We start from the raw sequence: 13987 nt of genomic DNA, 5'->3' as shown, positions 1-13987 counted from the left end.
GTTATTCTAACAAAGTGTTCCCTTCCTCCAAACAGAAATAAAAGTCGCTCAAGGAGGGCTTGTGCTGATTTCTGTTCTGCATTTCTTGAAACTTCCACCCAGTCAACAGTTTCTCCTGGCAGGTTCTCAGAAATCCAGGGAGAGCTGGGGAGTCGGTGACTGAGAACACAGGATCATTTTTATAAGCCTTCCCCACCCCCCTAGTTTTTGGCCCCATGGGAAGATGTTTTATTGCAGGACGAGCAGACTTAGCTGCACATATAAATTCTTCACTGCTCAGCTCACTTGACACCTTTATCTGAGTTGCCCAACGGCTGGGAGGGTTTGGCAATTGATGATTTGAAAAAGGAAAGGTCCAAATCCTCCCCAAGTGGTATGTGTTCTGTCTGTACATACAGGGCTGTGTCCATCTCTCTAATTACTCAACTAGTTGCACAGCTAAAAACATCTGTTTGCAGAAGGCAAGGAACCCAAAGTATACAAATGATTCACAACACCTAAACAACTGCGAATGAAGGCCAGTCCAGTCCAGCAAAATGAAGGCTGCTCTAAGCCAAAATAATTTAATATGGGCGGAAATGGAGTTTGGCAATTCATGCATCAGACTTTGCTTCATTTGGGGAAGGCATTTCTTCTAGGAGCCTCGTCTTCAATTAAACACATACACACACACCCCATCCTCCACCACCGCCGCCCCCACCCCCCGGCCCTCTGCATTAGGCTTTAAGTTTGCTCATGTGTACCTCAGGAAAAACAGACTGGGGAGAGGGACGAAGCTCAAAATGCATCTTTTAAATAAACCTTACCCCTCCCCCACTCCAGTCCCGTTGGACTATTTTGGTTTGGAAATTTCCCAGGATACAGCTGCCTAGGCACCCCAGATCTGCAGACTCTCAGGCTTCACTAAGTCCAAAGTCTCCCAGCAGCCAAGAGGGTACATCTGCAAATCTGGACAAGCAGGGGTTCTAACATATTCCCCCCAGGAGCTTTCCCCATCCCACAGACTGTTTTATTCCAGCTAGGAAGGCCAGGAGAGGGAGGTCTCTCCCCCACCTCCACCCCCAATTCAGGGAGAATAAATGAACACATTTCTGAGCTGCTTCATTATAGATAATCCACCAAGAAGAACAGCAATAGGCATTTTTAAAGTTCTAGGAAAACGAGCCATAGGAATGTGGGGAGAAATACATCATCTTTTAAACCAGACCTTCCTGGAGACATCACACATTTTTTGAGAGTCTAAGAGAAATAAATAAGTAGGTCAGGAGCAATCCATTCATTTCCAACATTTGAGGGAAATGAACTGTTAAGAGATTAAAGGCTTTTGAAAAAAAGCAAGTTCAGGGAAGTTTAAATGTTTCCACCAAAAAAGTCCTAATACAGTAACAGGGTCCGTGACTCCTGACACTGTTACTATTATTGGTTAACCTAGTGCTCAAAGGCTGGGAGACGCTCATATCAAAAAGATCCCAAGGTCCCCTTCCCGGAGCTCCTGACCTCCCCAGTGTCTGTGCTGCAGGGCGCATCTCTTCCAGAGGTTACTGTCCCACTTTAAGGCCCCTCTTCCTGGTCTCTACCAGGAGCACACGCACCCCCTCGGGGCACCCCTGCCCTGGGGCGCCACTTACCCGGCTCAGCCTTGCATCTCTGCTGCTGCGGGGCCTCCACCACCGGGAACTAAGCGGGTTGGGGGGTGGAAAGGGGCCGCAGTCCCGGGCCAGGGGATGCGGCTGCGGCTAAGAAGCCCAATGGGGCGTCCGCCGCCAACCACCCGGAGCCAAAGGGGGCCCTGCAGGGGCTCCGCGCGAGGGAGGTGACATTCCCGGGGCTCAGCGATGGCAGCTGCTCCGTGCACAGCTCCGGATGCAGGAAAACCTCTCAGGTCCCGGGGAGAGACGCTTCAAGCTCTCCAGGCTGCCTCCCCGCTGCTTAAAGGGACGCCTCCCCACCTACCGTGGCGCTTATTGGTGAGAATTTCGAGCCACAGGCCAATCCTAGGCCTGTTCCCAAAATGAGATTTCAATCAAGGGAGCTACTGCTTTAAAATTAGAAAAGGCTGATGGGGGTGGGGAAGGGAGTACGGGCCACTTTCAGTAGCAGAAGGACACAGGCGCTCTGGCCCTTGCTAGTGGAGGTCCCTAGCGCTGGCAGGGGAAGCAAAAGCCAAATTCCGCTGTACAGCAGAGCACAGGAGTAAGGCAGGGAACAGGCTGCTCCTTGGCGTTCACCCCTCCCATCTTGCTCATCCTTCAAGGCTCATCCCACTCATCACAGCTTTGAGGACTCTCTTAATTACTGGGAAGAACTCCCAGCTAGGTGCTTCCAAATTCTCCCCACTACTACCCCCTGCACCACAACCTTGGGGGCACTCATCACACTTTCACTGTTTTTTGCTTAATCTGTCTCTCCCTTTATACTGTAAATTCCACACCACTGCAGGGCTGTTTCCATCTCTCACCACACTGTATTACCTACCTCCTGCCTGGAACACTGTGAGCTCTCAGTAAATATTTGTTGATGGAATAAATGAACGAATAAATGAAGGCATGAACACTGACACATCTTGTGTCGGCTGTGACAAGACAAATGTTAATTAAAAGGTGATATTCAAGAGGCCAGCTGTTTCCGTTGTAGTCTCAACCTCTTACAAGTTATGGAAACTGTGCCTCAGTTTCCTTGTTTGTAAAGCATGATCATGAAATCTCATGCGGTTGCTGTAACGATGGTGTTAGCGCAAATCTGGACTAGGAGGTATGCCCAATCAACAGCTATAGCCCACTGGATAGTCAAGAGCTGGTGTTTCTGAAATCAGAATACATTTCCTGGGGGTTGGGATGATCTGACTGCTGGTTTGGCTTCTTGGTGAGTACGTGGTCATTCATGAAACAGATGTGAATTCTGTACCTGCTCAGTGCCAGACTTCATACAAGATGCTGAGGTGACCACTCCTAAGGGGAGTGGAGGTGTGTACTAAGATTTTCCAGAGCTATAGAACCAGTAAGGTGTATAGATAGATATGCAGAGATTTATTATAGGAATTGGCACCCTATATGGAGTTACAGAGGTGGAATAGTCCCATGGTCTGTAGTCTGTGAGTTGTTGGAGAATCTGTTGGAGAAAGCTGGTGTTATAATGCTGGACAAATACAAAAGCTTGAGAACTGCGTGCCAGGGGTGCAAGTCCTGGTCCCAGTCCAAAAGTCAAGAACCAGGACTGCCAATGTCTGAAGGCAGGAAAATGTGGAAGCAAAGAGAGCAAATTGATCTTTCCTCCACCTTTTTGCTCTGTTCAGACCCTCAACAGATTGGAAGATGCCCACCTGCACTGGTGAAGTAGAAATCTTCTTTTGAAGTTCACTGATTCAAACACTAATCTCTTCCCGAGACTCCCTCACAGACACGCTTAAAACTAATGTTACCATCTATCTGGGCATCCCTTGGCCCAGGCCAGTTGACACAGGAAATTAATCCCTATCACAGCACAGGAGAGAGACAGAGCAAAATACACAAAGAGAATTATGTTAGATGTATAGTCAGCAAAGACATATGATCAGGAATGTTTATTGGAGCACGGTTTATAACATCACAATAACTGAAAACTGCCACCCAATAAAAATAGGTGAAATGGAAAAATAAATTACAGAACACCTATTTCTGGAATACTACAGTCATGAAACAAAAGAAGCAGAGTTAAGTGCACTAATAAACAATCAACTTCAAGATATATTGCTAAGTACAGTGCAGAAGGTAAAATATATCCCTGCTTGATTAAATAAATCTTCATGTATTATATGGGCTTCCACAATTGCTCAGCATGTAAAGAATCTGCCTGCAGTGCAGCAGACAGAGGTGATGCAGGTTTGATTCCTGGGTTGGGAAGATCCTCTGGAGAAGGAAATGTATCCCACTCCAGTATTCTTGCCTGGGAAATCCCATGGACAGAGGTGCCTGGCGGGATACAGTCCATGGGGTCACAAAACAGCTGGACATGACTGAGTGACTAAGCATGGACGCATGTGTTATATATACATATGTATGCTGTATGTGCATAAAATGTTTCTAGAACTATGCCTAAGAAAATGGTAAAGGTTATTATTCTTGGCAAGTTGGTATGAGAACTAAGCAGGTCTACAGTGGGAAGGAGGCTCCTATTTCACCATATATTTTTGTATATTACTTACTTTACCATGAGCTTGTAATAAGTTCCTGGATCTGGCAAGATGGTAAATGATGACAGCCTGAAAATTCCAACTCTTCAAAGACCCTAGATACACTAGATAAAATATAACCAAAATTATTTTAAGGGCTTAGCTGACTCACAATTAAGAAAGGAGAGTACCCAGGTAGAAAAAAGAAGTAACTAAAAACAAGAATGATGAACATGCAAATTCATGCTGGGGATATGAGGCAGAAGGGAAGATGGTTGGCAACAGGAGAACAGTCTGTCTTGGTTCCCTAGGGGCTAGGGTTTGAATACCCAAGTAGGACAGAAGATGAGGCTTTGGAACAAGCAGAAGTAGGAAGTTGTTAGGAAACTCCTCCAGAAAACCAGGAACAATCCCTGAGGGCTGCACCCTTGGTAAACAAATAGATTAGAAAAACTGTCAACCATCCCAAGGAAACTTGTCTCCCTGTGGTCTGAGCAGGAGGGAAACATTTAAGAATTAGAAATGTTAGAATTAGAAGAATTAGAAGCCCTCAGCCTATGCCTTTCTTCAGAGTGGAATATGAAAAATTAAAGTGAGCATCAGCAAACTCCAACTGAACAATTAATATAAAGCTTGGTCCCATTCACGATATGCCAAGAATTCCCCACAGAAGCAAATGAAAAATTTTCCTGCAGAGTCAGTTCTGTAACCTGGGCTACATCTGACCCTTCAAAACATGAGCTTGTGGTAGTAAATTACAAAACACAGCCGTAAGTCAGCAAGTATGAGGATCAGGGCTCAAGAGTTAGAGGTAATAAAACAACATTTTGAAAAAGAACATTAATAAAGTTTAAAATGACTAAACACAATAAAGCTAGAAATGAAACAACAAAAAAAGGGCAACTCTTCTCTTTCCTCTATAGATTCATTAAAATTAAAAACTCAATGGAGAGATGAAACAGAAGATGAAATACTCCTGAAGAGAGAAATATACATCTCAGGACATTACACAAGATGAAACGCAAAGGGATGCAAAATTGAAAACTATAAAGATGTTTAAGTGATACGGAGGACAGAGTTTGAAGGGCCAACATATGTCCAACTGGAGTCCCGCTGGCACAGAATAGACATTAAGGAGAGGCATATGGCTAAGAGTTTTCTAGAATTTATAAAACTCACGAATCTTCAGATTCAAGAAGCATAAGACATCTCAGGCAGGATAAATAAATGTAAGAACATCTGTCTGTATTAATTACTCATAAAAGTACAGTTAATAAAAGACTGAACTGAGGAAAAGTATAACAGTTTAATAATGCAATGACAGAATTAAATAGATGGCACTTTAAAGAGAGGCAACTCTGCCATTCCACATTTAGAGTTGGATTATATTTCCCTCAGTCTTTCATCCCCCAAGTTAACAAATTCTGAACTATAGAAGGTCCTTACAGGTCTAACTGTACATTAATATGGCTCTTAAGCACCAAGATGAAATAGCAGAGACATCCTTGGAAAGACGTGTTCATTCAGCCATTAACAAACGTGGCAGGAAAAAAAGCATACACACAAAAACCAAATGAGCAGAAACTCAACGCCCCTGTTCCCAGGAATCTTATTCTGGTGGTAGAGGAAGCAGATAAACAGATGGAGAGTGTCATCATTTGTCGTTGTTGTTCAGTCACTAAGTTTGTGTCTGACTCTTTTGTGACCAATGGACTGTAGCCCGCCAGGCTCCTCTGTCCATGTTATTTCCCAGGCAAGAATACTGGAGTGCATTGTCATGTCCTTCTCCAGGGCATCTTCCTGACCCATTGAACCCGCATCACCTGAAGGAGGATTCTTTACTACTGAGCCAGCCATAACGGGGCATAAACTATACTACTATAAAAAGACAGAGGAAGAACATCTCAAGCAGTCTTGTGGGAAGGCGGTACTTGATAAGGGCTTCCTGGAGTAGGTAAAATCTACACTGAGGGAGCTGGTATCCTTAGGGGGAAACACTTTAGAATTAGGCTTGCCTTTGAATTCCAGTACTGCTACTTATCATCTAGTCTGACTTTGGGGAAGTTATGTAACTTTTCCAAGCGTCACTCATCTCATCTGTAGGATGGAATTCATATCACTTAAGTCCTGGCGTTGTTTTGAGGTTTAGAGATAATACATGTAAAGCACTTAGCAGAATGCCTGACCTATAAATAATTTTTTATTTTTTATTTTTTTACTAAATGGGTAGCTGTTCTTGCTATTAGATGAAATCCAATGATTAGGTGGGGAAAAAAATGCCTCTTGTTTTAAAAGGTGATTTTCTTCAGAAAGCTGACAGAGACAGAGGCTTCAGCCTATTTTTCAAGAAACTATCTTGAAGAACATTGAATATTTACTGAATCTAGCCTGCAAAAATAACATTATTATACTACCAAATTTAAAGAGTTATTTGATCTGGCCCTTTCAATAAAGGAACTTAAAATACAGTTCTTCCAAAATAACTAATGAAGGCTGCATAAGTTAAGTGTCAAGTATGTGATTCTTTTCAGTGATAAATTCCAAAACTGTAACAGACTTCTCTTTATCATGAAACTTTCAGATTCCTAACCACAAAGTAAAGTGAAAGAATTCAGAGTCCAGCAGGGGGAGGAATAGATGGACCCTTCTCAGTATTACTCAACAAGTTTATGAACGACCTGGATGATGCATGGAAAAGAAACTCGTAAAGTCCAACCTATGATGCCAAGTTACTGGGCCCTGCCAATGCTCGGTGGATAAGAACACAGCTATCTAGCCAAATCTGGACGAGTCGCCTGAATTTTAGAGAAATTCAATAATGGTAAAGGTTGTGTCTGCCTTTTGGAAGAAGCACTGAACTGTGCCATCTTAGAGACAAAAGCATTAGCCAAGGCCAAGCTTTCCATTCATTCCTTCATGCATCATTTAACAAACATGTATCTAATGTCTACTAAGAAGGTTTGACTTATAGGCTGTGTAAACTCGGAAACACATGAATAAAACACAACACTTGGCTTCAAGGAGCATAAAACGTAGTGATATGAAATCTTCACTTGAAACCACCCATGCCTTCCAACATTCTTCCTGCTACCATGCAGTGGTGATCTGACTTTTATAAAACAACTTAAATCTGCACTAGAGATTAAATCCCATCATGTTTCAGAACAGAAAAATAGATTTTCTCTCTTCAGCTAACAATGACTGATTAGTAGTGGATTCCTGGAGTGCTGACTTGATAAGAAGTCTGAGGCTGCATATGGCAGGAAAGCATGCTGTGATTGATTAGTGATGTCTGTCATGTGGATGGAGAAGGAGTGACAGCAATGCTGCTATATATCTGACATCTCCCATCTAGTCCAACCCCCTCATTCCACAGATGAGAAAACAGAACAGATCTTTCTTTCTTCCTGTGGCATTTTAAATTCAGCAACACGAGCAGGGGCAACCGAGGAGAACCTCCATATCTGAAATGTTGCTGAGAGAGAAAAAAAAATCTGGAGCTCAGAATATTTCTGATGAGCTTTTAAGATATGCACTCAAATCCTTTAGCAGCCTTTGTATTCTGCAGCAAACAGGCTAAATGGAGAAAGCTGCAGACTCTGATCTCCTGGTTAGCTACAAAGAGCCACCCCCCACCCCACCAGACACATGTTAAGACTATATAAAATACATATAATTTGAGTACTTGAGGATTTAAAATGCACTGGGGGACAAAAATGTCTAAAAAGTGAATATATTTCAGAAATACAAAGTGAATACATAGAACAGTAATTAACATGTTATTTAAGAACGAACGAAGATTTTTATCATTTTATTCTATTTAATGGTACCGATATCATCAGCCAAAGGAAGGAAAAGAAAGGCTCTTATTTATTTTCAGAAGACACTTTATATCCTGGGGACTCTGTAACACTAACTAAAAAGATAGGGTCTGGCCCTGTTAAGCGTTTCCACACCCAATCTATCAACACTCACAACCATCACCCAGCCCAGTCACAAAGAATCCAGGCTCATTCCCTGTGAAGGACAGAATGGTATAAACGACAACAGATAAGCAGGAAGCCCAACCCCAGCCTGATTCAGATACAAAGAACAAATTGTAGCATTTGATTAATATGCCAGCTCTTCTGTCATGCCAACTGCAAAGTGAATTTTATGGAAAACCAACTCCTTGAGAAATAGGTCTAATTAATTCAGTTACATAAACTCCAATGAAATATTAGGGGGAGGAGACGGGGAAGTGAAGGAAGAAAGGGAGGAAGAATATCAGAGTGAGAATGAGGAGAAAGACAAGGAGGGCAAGAGAGAGGGAGGAAAGGGAGGGGGGAGGAGTAAGGAGGGAGGAAACGAACAAATGGAAATACATGACTGAGGGAATATGAAGAGGATGTTCTGGAGGGCCCAGAAGTTGTGCTCTGACTTAGCATGACAGGAAACCTATTTATATTTCAATCAAACACACTGTTGAGGTTTGGGTAAGCGATTAAAAGATGAACAACCATCAACAACCCTTTAATGCATAAATTGGTCAGATTAGTTTTTTCTCCCAAGACTCACTCATTTGTATACCACCTGCAGGATTTCTGCTAAATCTGCCTTTACTAAATATCATACTAATGACATGCTGAATGAGCCTTATATTATTATTTATATGAATAAACAAGTTGTGGGACATCCACACAATAGAATATGACCCAGCGAGTAAAAGGAACAAACATAAGCAATATGGTGGATGAATCACAAATCTGTAGTGCTAAGAGAAAGAGTCAGACTGCAAAGGCAATATATTGTATGAATGCATTATGTGACATTCCAGAGGAGGCAAACTCACAGGCACAGAAAACAAGGGTTGGAGATGGGAGCTGGGATTGAGAAAAACTTAGGAGGAGATATGTATCTTGATTGCGACACTGGTTGCATGACCAGATGCATTTGTAAACACCCACAGAACTGTAAACCTAAATAGTAAGTTTTAATGTATGCGAATCTGAACAGTGAAAAACAGAACCAGGCAAAACCCCCAAGTTAAAACCATCCCTTGCATCACTTTGGCTTTAATCTAAATTAACTATTTTCCTACTGTTTTGTTTTTGTAAGGATGTTTAACAAATTACTCAAAAAACAGTAACTGAGGAACTGTGGCATGCCAAGAGCTACTGCCATGACATTGCTCTTTCTTGACTAAAAATGGAGATGATCAAGTTTTAAAGAAGAGGCAACTCTAGCACCCAATCCAGATCTCCTTATTGATGTACTTACAAAGTTTAGAAGGCTGAAAAGAATTGTTTTTCATTCTGTGTACCTCAGTGTTAATTAACTAATTCTGGACCACCCCAAACCATCTCCCATTCTGGGACACAGTGCTACAGACTGGAAGCTGCATGAGGGAAGGGGTTGCATCTCTCTTATTTTGCACAGCAATCCTCAGCACCTAACACAGCAGATACTTGATTCAGTTCAGTTCAGTCACTCAGTCGTGTCCAACTCTTTGCAACCCCATGAACCACAGCACATCAGGCCTCCCTGTCCATCACCAACTCCCAGAGTTTACCCAAACTCATGTCCATTGAGTTGGTGATGCCACCCAACCCTCTCATCCTCTGTCGTCCCCTTCTCCTCCTGCCCCCAATCTTTCCCAGCATTAGGGTCCTTTCAAGTGAGTCAGCCCATCACATCAGGTGGCCAAACTATTGGAGTTTCAGCTTCAACATCAGTCCTTCAAGTGAACACCCAGGACTGATTTCCTTTAGGATGGACTGGTTGGATCTCCTTGCAGTCCAAGGGACTCTCAAGAGTCTTCTCCAACACCACAGTTCAAAAGCATCAATTCTTGGGTGTTCAGCTTTCTTTATAGTCCAAGTCTCACATCCATACATAACTACTGGAAAAACCATAGCCTTAACTAAACAGACCTTTGTTGACAAAGTAATGTTTCTGCTTTTCAATATGCTGTCTAGGTTGGTCATAACTTTCCTTCCAAGGAGTATGCGTCTTTTAATTTCATGGCTGCAGTCACCATCTGCAGTGATTTTGGAGCCCCCAAAAATACAGTTTCTTGCTATTTCCATTGTTTCCCCATCTATTTGCAATGAAGTGATGGGACCAGATGCCACGATCTTAGTTTTCTGAATGTTGAGCTTTAAGTCAACTTTTTCACTCTCCTCTTTTACTTTCATCAAGAGGCTCTTTAGTTCTTTTTCACTTTCTGCCATAAGGGTGGTGTCATCTGCATATCTGAGGTTATTGATATTTCTCCCGGCAATCTTGATTCCAGCTTGTGCTTCTTCCAGCCGAGGGTTTCTCATGATGTACTCTGCATATAAGTTAAATAAGCAGGGTGACAATACACAGCCTTGATGTACTCCTTTTCCTATTTGGAACCAGTCAGTTGTTCCATGTTCAGTTCTAACTGTTGCCTCCTGACCTGCATACAGGTTTCTCAAGAGGTAGGTCAGGTGGTCTGGTATTCCCATCTCTTTCAGAATTTTCCAAAGTTTATTGTGATCCACACAGTCAAAGGCTTTGGCATAGTCAATAAAGCAGAAATAGATGTTTTTCTGGAACTCCCTTGTTTTTTTGATGTTCCAGCAGATGTTGGCAATTTACTATTCATAAAATGAATGAAATAAACTATTCCACTGGGTCTCACTCTGCACGCCTGCAGGAGAGGCAGCTCAGTTCACCAGCAGACAGCTGGCTCCTGGATTAAGTTCCTGCTCCCAGTGAGCTGTGGCTGATATTCCACTAACATGGACCACAGAGAGCCAAGCCAGCAAACTCTTCCACTCAGGGTCTTTCAAAAACCCGAGTCTTTATTTTCTATCAACCCACTTCTATGCACGGTTCCTCAGGGGACTGGCTTCATACCCTTTTACATCCAAGCCACTAAAAAATATGACACTCCAATTAAATGAGAACGAGGCATTATTGTCAGTGCTGCTAGGTCCTGTAAGAAAATATCTGTACTTTTTAGAAAACATGTTTAGGTATGTAAGGTTAAAATCACATGATGTCTGAGCTTTGCTTTCAAATACTTAGGAGGGAGAAGAGTAAAGGAGAAGGAGAAAGAGGGAGGAACCACGAGTAAAAGGAAACAGATGAAAGAGATGTAGCAAAATTTGAAGACTGTCAGGAGGAGAAGGGGACAACAGAGGATGAGATGGTTGGATGGCACCACCAACTTGACGGACATGGGTTTGGGTGGACTCTCGGAGTTGGTGATGGACAGGGAGGCCTGGCGTGCTGCGGTTCATGGGGTTGCAAAGAGTTGACACAACTGAGCAACTGAACTGAACTGAAACCTATTACATAGCGATTCATTATACTATTCTTTCTACTTCTGATTATGTTTTAAAAAGGTCTTAATAATGAAAAGAGGTGGACATGACTTAGCAACTGAGCAACAAGTAATGAAAAATCTTTCAAGCTCAATTTGACCAGGACATGTGGGTTTATGTCCTCCTTGTTCCTGACAAGGTGATTCTAAAGTGAAAGGGAAAGTCGCTAAGTCATGTCCAACTCTTTGAGATCCCACGGACTATAGAGTCCATGGAATTCTTCAGGCCAGAATACTGGAGTGGGTAGCCTCTCCCTTCTCCGGGGGATCTTCCCAATCCAGGGATCAAACCCAGGTCTGCCGCATTGCAGGTGGATTCTTTACCAGCTGAGACACAACAGGAGCCCAAGAAAAGTGCAGTGGGTAGCCTATCCCATTTCCAGGGGATCTTCCCAACCCAGGAATTGAACCGGGGTCTCTTGCATTGCAGGTGGATTCTTTACCAAATGAGCTATCAGAGAATATTCCTAAATAAAAAGGCAAACTTTCCAGTTTACAGGGAAAACTGACGCCTCAAACTTTAAAGAGCGTTTCTAACAGAGGTAATCTGTATGAATATGAGATCTCAGTTCAGTCTCTCAGTCATGTCCAACTCTTTGCGACCCCATGGAGCTTACTGACTCCTGAAGCTTACTCAAACTCATGTCCATCGAGTTGGTGATGCCATCCAACCATCTTATCCTCTGTTATCCCCTTCTCCTCCTGCCTTCAATCTTTCCCAGCATCAGGGTGTTCTCCAGTGAGTCAGTTCTTTGCATCAGGTTGTCAAAGTACTAGAGTTTCAGCTTCAGCATCAGTCCTTCCAATGAATATTCAGGGCTGATTTCCTTTAGGATGGACTGGATGGATCTCCTTGCAGTCCAAGGGACTCTCAATAGTCTTTTCCAATACCATAGTTCAAAAGCATCAATCATGATATTATACATGTTTCAATGCTATTCTCCCAAATCTCCCCACCCTCTCCCTCTCCCACAGAGTCCATAAGACTGATCTATACATCGGTGTCTCTTTTGCTGTCTCGTACACAGGGTTATTGTTACCATCTTTCTAAATTCCATATATATGCGTTAGTATACTGTATTGGTGTTTTTCTTTCTGGCTTACTTCACTCTGTATAATAGGTTCCAGTTTCATCCATCTCATTAGAACTGATCCAAATGTATTCTTTTTAATGGCTGAGTAATACTCTATTGTGTATATGTACCATAGCTTTCTTATCCATTCATCTGCTGATGGACATCTAGGTTGCTTCCATGTCCTGGCTATTATAAACAGTGCTGCGATGAACATTGGGGTACACATGTCTCTTTCCCTTCTGGTTTCCTCAGTGTGTATGCCCAGCAGTGGGATTGGTTCGATGCACGGTACTGGATGCTTGGGGCTGGTGCACTGGGACGACCCAGAGGAACGGTAGGGGAGGGAGGAGGGAGGAGGGTTCAGGATGGGGAACGTGGGTATACCTGTGGTGGATTCATTTCGATATTTGGCAAAACTAATACAATATTGTAAAGTTTAAAAATAAAATAAAATTTAAAAAAAAAGCATCAATCAAGAGATCTAGGTATCAACATTTGCCTTTTCTGGATGTAAATCTTGACATCTCTTTTTTTGGTGCTTAATGGGAACATTCTGGCCCTGAATTTTCAAATATATGACTTTGGAAGTGTCTGCCACATTGAGCCATGCTGACCTGCATCCATTGTTTTTTGAGGGTGTTGGGGAGAAGTTCATTTACTTTGAATTTGGAAAACAAGGAAGCATTATGCAAATGAATACCCCTCCCATTTCCTCCCACTCTTGACTATAACAGAACTCTCTCTGAATCCTTCCCACAGCCCACTGAAGTAGCAACTATGAAGATTCCCATTTTCAGAGAAGAAAACTGAGATACAGAAAGGTTAAGTAACCTGCCTCTCATAACACAGTTTGTAAGTGGCAGGGATGGGAGCCCAAACAGGGCCATCCTGCTCCCAGACCCCCCAGATGCACCATCTTCACATGTGCAGACCACTGTTTATGTCAACTGCTGAATCTCGGTTGCAAGATGCACTTGGAAGAAAGACTGAGTGGAAACTGAGAACTGATGGTAGTTTGTGTCTATGAACTTTGCAGGTGCTCATACATTAATCCATTCACCTGTCCACCTGACACCTACTGAGCATCTACTATACACAAGACATTATAGTAACGAGCTCTGAGAACATAGATATTTAAAAAAACACATAATTCACAGTCCAAAACACGCACAATTCACACTCAAGAGGAACCCACAGTCTTGAGGGAGAGACAGATTTGATATACACATACACACACACACACACACACACACACACACATTGATAAAGCACTGAGTGATGTACCCCGGGTGTGAAAAAGTACTGTGGAGAGAGTGACCTGGACCAGCACAAGAAAGTGATGGTAGAATCAACTTTCAAAGAATGACGAGGAATCCTTGAGATGGAAAAGGGGAGAAGCACGTTCAGGCAGATGCAATGGTATGAGAA

General features: G+C 42.7%; 1 protein-coding gene across 2 annotated transcripts in view; it reads right to left on the bottom strand.

Annotated features, from left to right (window-relative positions):
- The window catches only part of PRICKLE2 (prickle planar cell polarity protein 2), a 343782-nt gene that overhangs the window by 170227 nt on the left and 159568 nt on the right, over positions 1-13987 (bottom strand). Inside the window, exon 1 of one of the 2 annotated variants that reach the window (XM_005222690.5) lies at positions 1629-1902. The exons of the other annotated variant lie outside the window; for it this stretch is intronic. The gene's annotated coding sequence lies outside the window, so the exon portion shown is untranslated. Of the gene's footprint in view, positions 1-1628; positions 1903-13987 lie in introns of those variants that run through there. 2 annotated transcript variants of the gene reach the window in all.

Source organism: Bos taurus, chromosome 22 (genome assembly GCF_002263795.3).
Source record: "Bos taurus isolate L1 Dominette 01449 registration number 42190680 breed Hereford chromosome 22, ARS-UCD2.0, whole genome shotgun sequence".
In the NCBI taxonomy this organism is placed as follows: Eukaryota; Metazoa; Chordata; class Mammalia; order Artiodactyla; family Bovidae; genus Bos; species Bos taurus.
The sequence above is the reverse complement of the archived record's forward strand: the minus strand, read 5'-3'. Positions and strand labels throughout refer to the sequence as shown.